The following is a 9580-nucleotide window of genomic DNA, read 5'->3' on the forward strand; positions in this document are numbered from 1 at the left end:
TCTGGGCAGCCTGGTCTGGTGGTTGGCGACCCTGCACACAGCAGGGAGTTGAAACTATATGATCACTGTAGTCCTTCTCAACCCAGCCCATTCTATGATTCTATGAAATGACAACCAACATTCTTATATTTAAAGAAGAATCTAAGTAGAGGTATCCTGAGTTAGACTAATGCTCTGCACCTAGCACCATCCCTGGCAGGAGGTGTCAGATCTTGTCAAGTGAAAAGCCTTCTTTGTTGTCTTGAAGTGAGTTATCAACACAAATGACACACAATCCAGGTGAAGAAACTGTTACTCTTCTGACACACCTGTATCTGACAGCCCAAACAGGTGCGTTATTTTATACATGCCATTGTAATATTATGTTGAAGTTATGGAATTCTGTACTGAATTATAATCTGGCTCTTTCAGCTTTTTCTTATTCTCCAGTGTATTAGCATAAGAATGGTAAGATGCATTTATGTGTTTTTCATGGCAGAGGTCAGCATTTGTAAGACACTACCAAGAAGACATACATAATATGAAGTAATACTTCACCTATACCAAGAAACAAGCAACAATACCTTTATCTGTTAAAAGGCTGATGCTTGTATTTGGAACACTTGGTTGCAGCTGAAGCAATACTAGGTCTAGACTAATCTAAACTAATGGGCTCACAATAGATAGATAAAATGATAAACCCAATGATATCCCTGCTGTTTAACTTGTATTGCAATGCATTTTTTAAGTAACATAATATTTTGCAAATGGTGAGAAGAAGGGGAAACAAACTATCAAGGTGACTCTGGGTATCTTCCTGCAGATTCTCTGCACTGAGGAACACAAAGGGGAAAATACTGACCCTACCTGAAAAAAAAAAAGCAAAGGTAATTTCATCATTAATGCTGGAGAACTGCAACTTTTCTTCTGTCTGTCCATCACTGATTGCACTTTTGAAAACAAAGCTGTATTTTGGAGGCATTTAGTGAACTGAACTTCCTGCTGACACAGAGCTTGGAGACCAGGTTATTTCAAAGTCTTTTGAAAATCTGACCCTCAGCACTGGAACATAAGCAGACAGTCAGAATTAAACCTTGAGTGTGGCCCAAGATTATAGTGCACAGCTTCCAAATAATGACAGAGAGCACAATTTTGAATGAAGATAAGAACCTTATGTAACATTTCTGAAGTGCACACACACTGATGTACAATAATTTTAATCAAAAGATGTGGAATAAAAGCAGTGGTGAACAAGCTAGTGACTGCCCTCTGTGACAACAGAACCTGTGGATTGTTTTGCCAGAACAAACATGGCAATGCGCGTTGTAATAACAAACCACAATGACATCGTCTATCCAAAGTCAAAATCCCCTGGAAGTGCTGGATGCCCATATTTCATAGGCAGACAACCTAGAGCCTGTTTTCAATATCCTGTGCTTTGCAGTGCAGCTGCTTAATGTCTGATCATTCCACTTGCATCTCATTTTATCTCAGGCTCTACTCTGCTTTCATTTTGTTCTACACATTGGAAAGAACTGCCATTAGAGTCAACATGTACACAGATATGTAAATGAGAAGCAAGTTCAAAACATTTCTCTCTGAGCTATTCTACGTATCAGGAAAACAGATCACTGGCATCCACTGTATGATGTCTCTTCAACTACACAGACAAAAGTAGATGCAGCTAAAGCAAGAAGGTCAGTAGCTACTTCATTTGATATATGCAACTAATTTAACTGAAAATAAAAAGCCTTAATGTGTGCTCTAGTTTTCCTCATTTTTGTATAGAAGCAAGTGTCTCATTATGTCTTTCTTTACATGTTATCTATGCCACAGGAAGTCTTACCAAGCTAAAAGTCACTGTGGTGTGCCATGACGTGTTCATTTTTCAGGTAAGCAGTAATATTCATCACTCTATGAGTTTATAGCTCTCAGCTGTGTAACATCAGTAACTACACACTATCTGGCAATTCTTGCTCATATTCTCTTTGACTTAGATTTCAACCAGTCATACATAAAGGCCATACAATTAAAGCCTAGAAAACTATCACCTGGGTTCTCTGGAATAATCGGTGTTAAATTAGGCTTTCTAGTATTACCATAACTTGGTGCAAAATGCACACAATGTCCAAGAGGTCTACAAATTGCTTCTTAGTTTTCACCTTGGTCTCTTGTAACTTTGCTTTTGATTTGAAAAATTGGTTTTATTGAAAAGTGACTTCAGTCAAAGCAGAGATTTTTCTTTTTTAGAGAAATCTGCCAACATCTAAAACAAAAAAGGAAGTATTACTACACATAAATATTTTTTTGTGGAAGCATACTGGTAATGAGAAAAAATCAGAAAATTTTGCACATACATTTGTAAGTTGTAATTATGAAGAAGATTTTGTTACTGGAAATAGATATGGAATTAACATAAAACTGCTAGACTGACCATGCAACTTATACAAGATGAGGGCAAACCAAGTGTGTCCATCAGTGAGAGATTACTAGGAAATTTACAGAACTGCCTTTTGAGTGAAGTTTATTATTTGTCCTCCACAGATAGCTGGAAAACATCTACTGGAGTGGCCATGGACTCTTATTTTGATCTTCAGATTTTAAAGCCAAAAAGAAGCAATTTTTAGAACCACTATTTGTTTTTACAGAACAATGATCAGCAGTGTTGAAGAGTGCAGTGGTGCAGTGCCATACAAAGCTTTATCTCAATAAATAGATTCAACTGCCTTGCCTTTCCCTGTTAAATTTCAGAGATTTGAGAAAAATCACCAGACTTCCACCAGTAGAAATCAAGTGGAAGCTTCTTCACTGACAGGCAAGGAAGAGAGGATTTGAGAAAGAGTTGCAGAATCACAGAATATCCTAAGGTGGAAGGGACCCATAAGGATCACTGAGTTAAAACACAATCAGGACCCGTCACAACAGGGCCAACTCAGTAGCTTAGCATGAAAAATCACCAAAAATATTCCACACTGAGAGCTGATAAAAGACACAAAGCACTAAAAAAAATCAGATGTAAGAAGTGCCAAAGTGACTTCTGCTTGCAGGCTTTGAAGATAACTGGCCATCAGTCAGAAGATGACTAAAGATGACACACTTGCATCAGGTAATGCAACAAAACTTCCTCAGTGCTCTTTCCCTCTTCCTCCAGCAGTGCTGGGTGATGTGGAGCTGCTGCCTCTGTGGCTGCTCTCCATGCTCATCATGTGCAAGCAGTTAAACACTTCCCAGCGTGGAGGAGCAGTGCAGTCTCCTTTGCTTAAATCTGCCTCCTGTGAGGTGATGCAGAGGGGAGGGGAGGGCTGGGCTGAGGCAGCCTCACACCTTCGCCATTTCATGCCTGATCAGCTGCATCCCACTGTGCTGAAAAATATGTTATGCCAAACTAATTCTATTCTCAGAAAACATTTTAGGGGCAGCTACCATACCAGTGATATTTCAAATATGAGTTTGGAATTCACGGCTTATCAGTAAGAACACATTGACTTTCATAGCAGTTGTCTGGTGATTTTGGGTACAGCAGCACAAATGTTTACTTATACCGTGTTCAGAGATGATAAACTGCAGCTGCTAACAGTTTGCTAATTAAATCTTAGTTAAGCTTTGTCCTTCCTGCCTTTGTGTAAACCTTTAGCATTTAAGAATGCGATTTGCATGCATCACTCAACACAGGCAGTGAAGGAAGCGCTGTTTTGGTAATAAGATGAGGAGGTAGTCTCTCCACATACAGGCTTTATCTGCCACAGAGGTGCTGGTTCCTGGGATTCATTGCTGCTGCTTATTCAGGCGCTCAGAGGTTTGTGCTGCATATTAATTTCTGTCCAACACGGGAATTCAATTTGTGCCGTACATTTCATTTCTTCACAGATTTAGATTTATTTCATGTTCTCTGCTTTTAATTAACTCTCTGGCACATCTGCTGGACAGGATATAAAAACTCATTGCTCTCCCCGCGCCAAGTGTACACCACCAATCATTTGCCACTTAGATGGTGGTGCAGGAGCAATCAGTTTCCATGGCAACCCAGGCCCCAGTGATTGATTCCTTGCCAGTGTGGCATTACCACGTGGAGAGAGCCTTGTGATTTTTGTATGCGTGCAACATCCATCTAATTAAAATGGGATTAGAGATTCATCCCTATATGTGTTCAACAACTGCACTGCAATTCATTTATGTAAATGTCAACTCTATTCAGTGCCATCATCAGAGTGTTGATGAAGAAACAGTTACTTTGCTTCAGTATCTTGCAGTGGGTGGGGGGAATAGAGAGAGTAAAATGTACACAGCCTTTTTTTGGCTATTAGAAAGAAAAATAAATAAATAAAGCCATTCACAGATGCTCAAAAGTTATGAAAATAGTAACCTGTTTCCAAATCTGAATTAGAACCATGTGTAGCAAAGATGGAAGAGCTCTTCTGGCTGTGCTGATGTAATGATGGCTAACCCAGGAAAATGTGTTGAGCCTGTCCAGGAAATTCATTAATTAATTTAGCATGCATGAATTATTTATTTGCCAAAAGCTTTTAATTCCTGTGATTGATTTTCGTTCAGTCATACCTCCTGAGAGCAGAGTAATCCTAGTGCTCTCATAATTTTCCTTCAGTAGAGCATTCCTCAAGCTTTACAGTGGTTACTTGAAAATTTGTGAAGCTTTTGTAGATTAGGTGAGATGACAGATCTATAGCATACAAGGAGGCTCCAGATGAAAGGAACAACTCAGGGATTTTTTGGAGGACTAAAAAAGAAGCCAGGTCCTTCAGGGAATTGCTAGATGTAAATTAAAAGAAAAAACAGAAATGAAAGGACACTTGGTGACTGATCTGTTGGAATTTTTTCTTAATATGTCACCATTTTTTCCACATACCACTGACAAAATAATCTGTTAACATGAAAAGTGGCCATTTGCAGTACCTAATGGACTTGTGTCTGTATGCATTTCATTTTGCAGTCTACTTCTGTATTATAAAAAAAATAGGAACATTGTATAAACCATAGATAAAATTAATAACCTGTGGGATTTGATCTAAAACCATGCTGATATTGGTCACTTTTTTTTTTTTTTTTTAAGAAAACTATTTGCTCTCACAAGAGAGAAAAATTAACAGTATTGCGAGCAACAGTACACAGCTGACAGAACTGAATCACACATGTATGCTGTGCTTTGTTGTGCTCTCACAATACAATCCTCCCCCACAAACAAATCCAGCCCTGCCTGAATGTCAGAGAATAGAGAGGAATTTTGGTGGGGCAACAGTAAGTTTGGAAGCACAGGGATGAAGGCCACCTGAATACAAACACATGGGGTGCTTCGAAAGATATCTCCCTAAAGTTTATTATAAATTCATCCTTTCAAAGTACATACATAGCACAACAACCCGAGGGTCTCCACCCTGCTGTCTTTCAGGCTTCCTTTCCTCTAGCAAAGGAAGGTCCACTTGTTGAACATTGTATCTCCTACCCACAGAGATGAAGAGCATTTGCCATTCCTTAGTCTCCAGCACTTACCCAGTTTTCACCTCAAACTGCATCTGAATTTGAGGAATTATTTAGCAGCCCAAGCCAGGCTTACAGAAAGGATCTGTAATTTCACCTCTTTGAATGCAGATCAGGTTCAGCATGAAAATTCAGCCTGGTACAGGTTGTACATTGTGACATCTTCATTGTCTCTTTGACAAGTACATTACTTTAATATGGCTATGAAACTATGACAAGTTCTCCCAAAGAAACTGTAGAGGTAGGTGCCACAGGTTGGTTGCAACTCATGCAAGCTACAATAATAAATGCAACTTCTTTGACTCAAAATATCTTAATCCACACTGTTGCACATCTCTAGGTATCTTCCTGACAAACTGAAATCCCTGCCTCCTTCTTAGGGTAAACTCAGGAGGTATTCCATGGTCCTGCTTTGTGATGCATTTTACCTGATACAGAACAAATCTTCCTTTAGGACCGAGTTTCTCCCAGGTGGGTATGTGGGTATCACTCTTGAGGAGATTTCTAAGAGTAGTTTTTCATACAGGGAGGGGTTAGCACATCTCACAAGTGCTTAAAAGATGATTTCTATGCAATCTGTGCAACAGCTATCTGATCACATCTGCCTGGGCTTTCTCCTTGCTCATCGTACTTACAGTTCCCCTTGAGCAGGAAACCTTATTTGGAACCTTATTGTCCAAAAATTCATGTAGCTAGAAAATTAACATCTCAAACTCATCTTTTGCTTATTCGGTAAATGAAAAGGGTACTCTGGCACCTTCTGAAATGTAAAATCATAAATGGCATGATTTGCTTAATAAATCATACATTTCTGAGGAAAAGATTATCAGTTATCTCCAAAATAGTTGATTAAAAGTATTTTAAATTTACAGATGGAGACTGAAGGGCATTAGGGAGAACATTTTAAAATAGTTTCTCTGTAAAACAAAAGTGGGTGCGTTCCTAACTAAATGCACCAGAAATGTAGTACTCTCTCCAAACGTTGCCATACTGTATTTGTAAATTATACACAGCTACTGTAGGGCAAGAGTAGTCTGTTTCAGGTACTTTTCACAACACATCCATCTCAATGGTTTCAGCATCATCAGCTCTGGAATACATGGGGACTATGTTGCATTAGGTACTATCAATGTCCAGTTCTTCTGTGTAATGCTGCATTTCTGTGCAACTTTATGTGTTATGCAGCAATGGCAACTAGAAAACCTCTCTTAAGCACTTTTAGAAAGGTTTCAGAAGTTTAACAGAATGCTGTATGTGAAGAACTGGCTTATATATGAACAAATAAAGTATTAAAGTTGGAAACGCGGATCTTTATGTATAATTTTAAACAATGCACAGACTTTTTAATTTATTTTACTCTCCATTGACCCAGCATTGGCTGTCAGGATTTGCCAGCTTGCCTCCCTCCCTTTGCTCGGTATCACAGAATCCTAGAATCACAGAACTGGTTCAATTGGAAGGGACCCTTAAAGACCATCTAGTGCAACTGCCCAGCAGTGAACAAGGACATTTACAGCAGTATCAGGTACTCAGGGCCTGGTCCAGCCTGACCTTGAAAATGTCTCAAGAGGGGACACCACCCCTCTGGGCAATCTGTGCAAGTGCCTCACCTCTTGTATTGTAAAAAACCTCTTCCTTATATCTAATTTAAACCTCCTGTCTTCAAGTTTGAAGCATTTGCCCTTGTCTTAACACAACAGACCCTGCTCAAAGAATTTTTCACCTTATTTCTTATAACCCCATTTATCAGAAAGACTGCAGATACTGGTTTTACTAGCACCTGCTAGATCTGACTCTAGATTGGTCCCATATATACCAGTAGCGTGTCCTTGGTGTTCCTGCAGAAGCAGAACTAACTTATGGTGATACAGTTAACCTCTGTAGCAAAATGTAAAGGATTGCCTTAAGGCTGGGAAAACAATGTGGGTGAAAAAACAAACAAACAAACAAACAAACAAACAACTTGAGAAATTCTTTGAATTGTTCACTGAAAAAAATTTAAGACTTAATAATAGCATATATACTAGAGGAAATGAAGTTAAAGCAGAGAAACAGTCTTGTAAAATAAGAGCAATAAAGCTCAGTCTTTAAAATGAAAATACTGCAGAAAATAAAATAATGTAGAGAATGGAGACACAAGCCCCATGTTTACAGCCAAAATCCTTCATATTCAATCAGACATAAATCCTCCAGCTTTATTCCCGACTTCCTCTCCCAGCCAAGCACTCTCGCTTTCCTTCATCCATTACAAGTAGCCAAATAAGCTGATCCGGCCAGAGTACCCACCAAACACTGCTCCATGCCAGCATCCTCTGTTCAGAGCAACCTCCAAGGACAACAAGTGATGAACTTCATTATGTGCTGTGTAGGAACTACTGGAAGTGTTGGTTAGTCTTTGTTCTCATTTTGCCCTTGGTGTCGCTCATGAATCTGCAGTACTCTCCATCCAAAACTAGCTTCAAATGTCATCAGTAGCTTTTACTTTAAAATGTGGATAACTATCCACTCCAAAGACATGTGAGATCACTCGACTCATTTCACTTAAGCAGCTGAGAGGAGTGGTTTCTATCTATTTTTACATGAGCCTATACTGCAGCTTTGTGCGTTCTTGTGTGCAAGAAACTTTTAGATGTTATACTAAAGGATGTGGTTTAGGGGGGAGATATTGGTAGTAGGTGGAAAGTTGGACTGGATGATCTAGGAGGTCTTTTCTGACCTCGGTGATTCTATGATTCTATGATCCTGTGCTGGCAATATCATGACATCAAAGCAGGTAGTATTCCTAGTTTTTCACACTGGTGAAATGCAGACACTATTTAGCTCTGTTTTTTGGAGCAGAGTCTCACCTGCTATGCTGACAGAGGATCAATTATAGTATATCTTTCAGTATTTTGTGTATTTCTGTATGCAGGTTGACTGAGCATTATCATTAATTAATAACTGGAGAGGCATTATTAGTGAAGTGAAACTACTGATCTCAGCTTATTCCCTGATGTGGAAAATTATTGAATACTGAATGCTGGTAGTTTTTTTTTCCCCAGAGCTGTGTTTTTCCAAGTCATGGCTGAAATACTAATGGAAAACTGGATGCCCACTTTGTAGAATTTTATGGTTAATATAAAAGACCAGCCAGGGGCACAACTGAAATGGGTCCTGAAACATCAATTTATCCCTTATGTTATCTTTCATTTCTCTTTGCTGTGGAGCTGTTAGTGATTACAAACAACAGAGAGCTGGAGTGGAGGTCTGAAATAGGCAGAGATGAGAAAATTAGTGATTAACATCCAGCCACACGTCCTGCCTCAAGTACCTCCTCAATAACCTCAATAGCACCATGCTTTCCATTTCTGATGCCTAATAAAGTTAGATATTTTTAGCTATTGTTGTGATATTAAAGCCTTCTAATCTATTTGCAAGTCACAATAGATTGTCTTTCTGACGTTATTTCCTGCTTCCAAACTCTTCAGGCACATCTTGGCAGAAGAACAGCCCCACCAGCCCTGCGTTTTGTCCTGTCTGATCTCAGCTGTTGTGTGCAATGTTTTCAGAGCTGAATGGAAGTCATCTGGGGCAGACGGTTTCCCAGTTTTTGAGAAAATAGAATACAGCAAATGGAGCATATTTTAACTCTGCTCAACCCAGGTCCCTCATAGTAAAGCGGTAAAGTGCCTGATGAGTGGCTGCAGCCTCTGGGTTTGCTCAGCCCAGGGCAGAGGAGCTGAAGGGAGGCCTCATGGCAGCTGCGTCTCACCTGGGGAGTGGAGGGCGGCACTGAGCTCTGCTCTGTGACAGCAACAGAGAGAATGGCATGGAGCTGTGCCAGGAGAGGGTCGTAGGATCAGGGAAAGGTGGTGGGCATGGTACAGCTCCCCAGGGCAGCGGGCACGGCCATGAACTGCCAGAGTTCAGGAGCGTTTGGGAACCACTCTCACGCACAGGGTTTGGGTTTTATGGTCCTGTGCGGAGATGGGGGTTCTTCCTTTTCTTGGATCTCAGAGGTGTTTCAGATTGGTCATTTCCAAGCACAGGGGCCAGCAGAAGGCTGTGCAGTGATTCACTTCACAGAAGGTGGCCTGTCAGTCTCCTTACACAGCCACTGATAAGGCTT

The 9580-nt window shown here is 40.1% G+C and overlaps 1 long non-coding RNA gene across 1 annotated transcript; it reads left to right on the forward strand.

Moving 5' to 3' along the window:
• Positions 1-370: 370 nt before the first annotated feature.
• Positions 371-3235, forward strand: LOC109364088. Its single transcript, XR_004162145.1, has 3 exons — positions 371-1676; positions 1816-1871; positions 2524-3235. It is a non-coding gene; the product is annotated as an uncharacterized LOC109364088 (long non-coding RNA).
• The last annotated feature ends 6345 nt before the right edge of the window (positions 3236-9580 follow it).

Source organism: Meleagris gallopavo, chromosome Z (assembly GCF_000146605.3).
Source record: "Meleagris gallopavo isolate NT-WF06-2002-E0010 breed Aviagen turkey brand Nicholas breeding stock chromosome Z, Turkey_5.1, whole genome shotgun sequence".
NCBI classification, from domain to species: domain Eukaryota; kingdom Metazoa; phylum Chordata; class Aves; order Galliformes; family Phasianidae; genus Meleagris; species Meleagris gallopavo.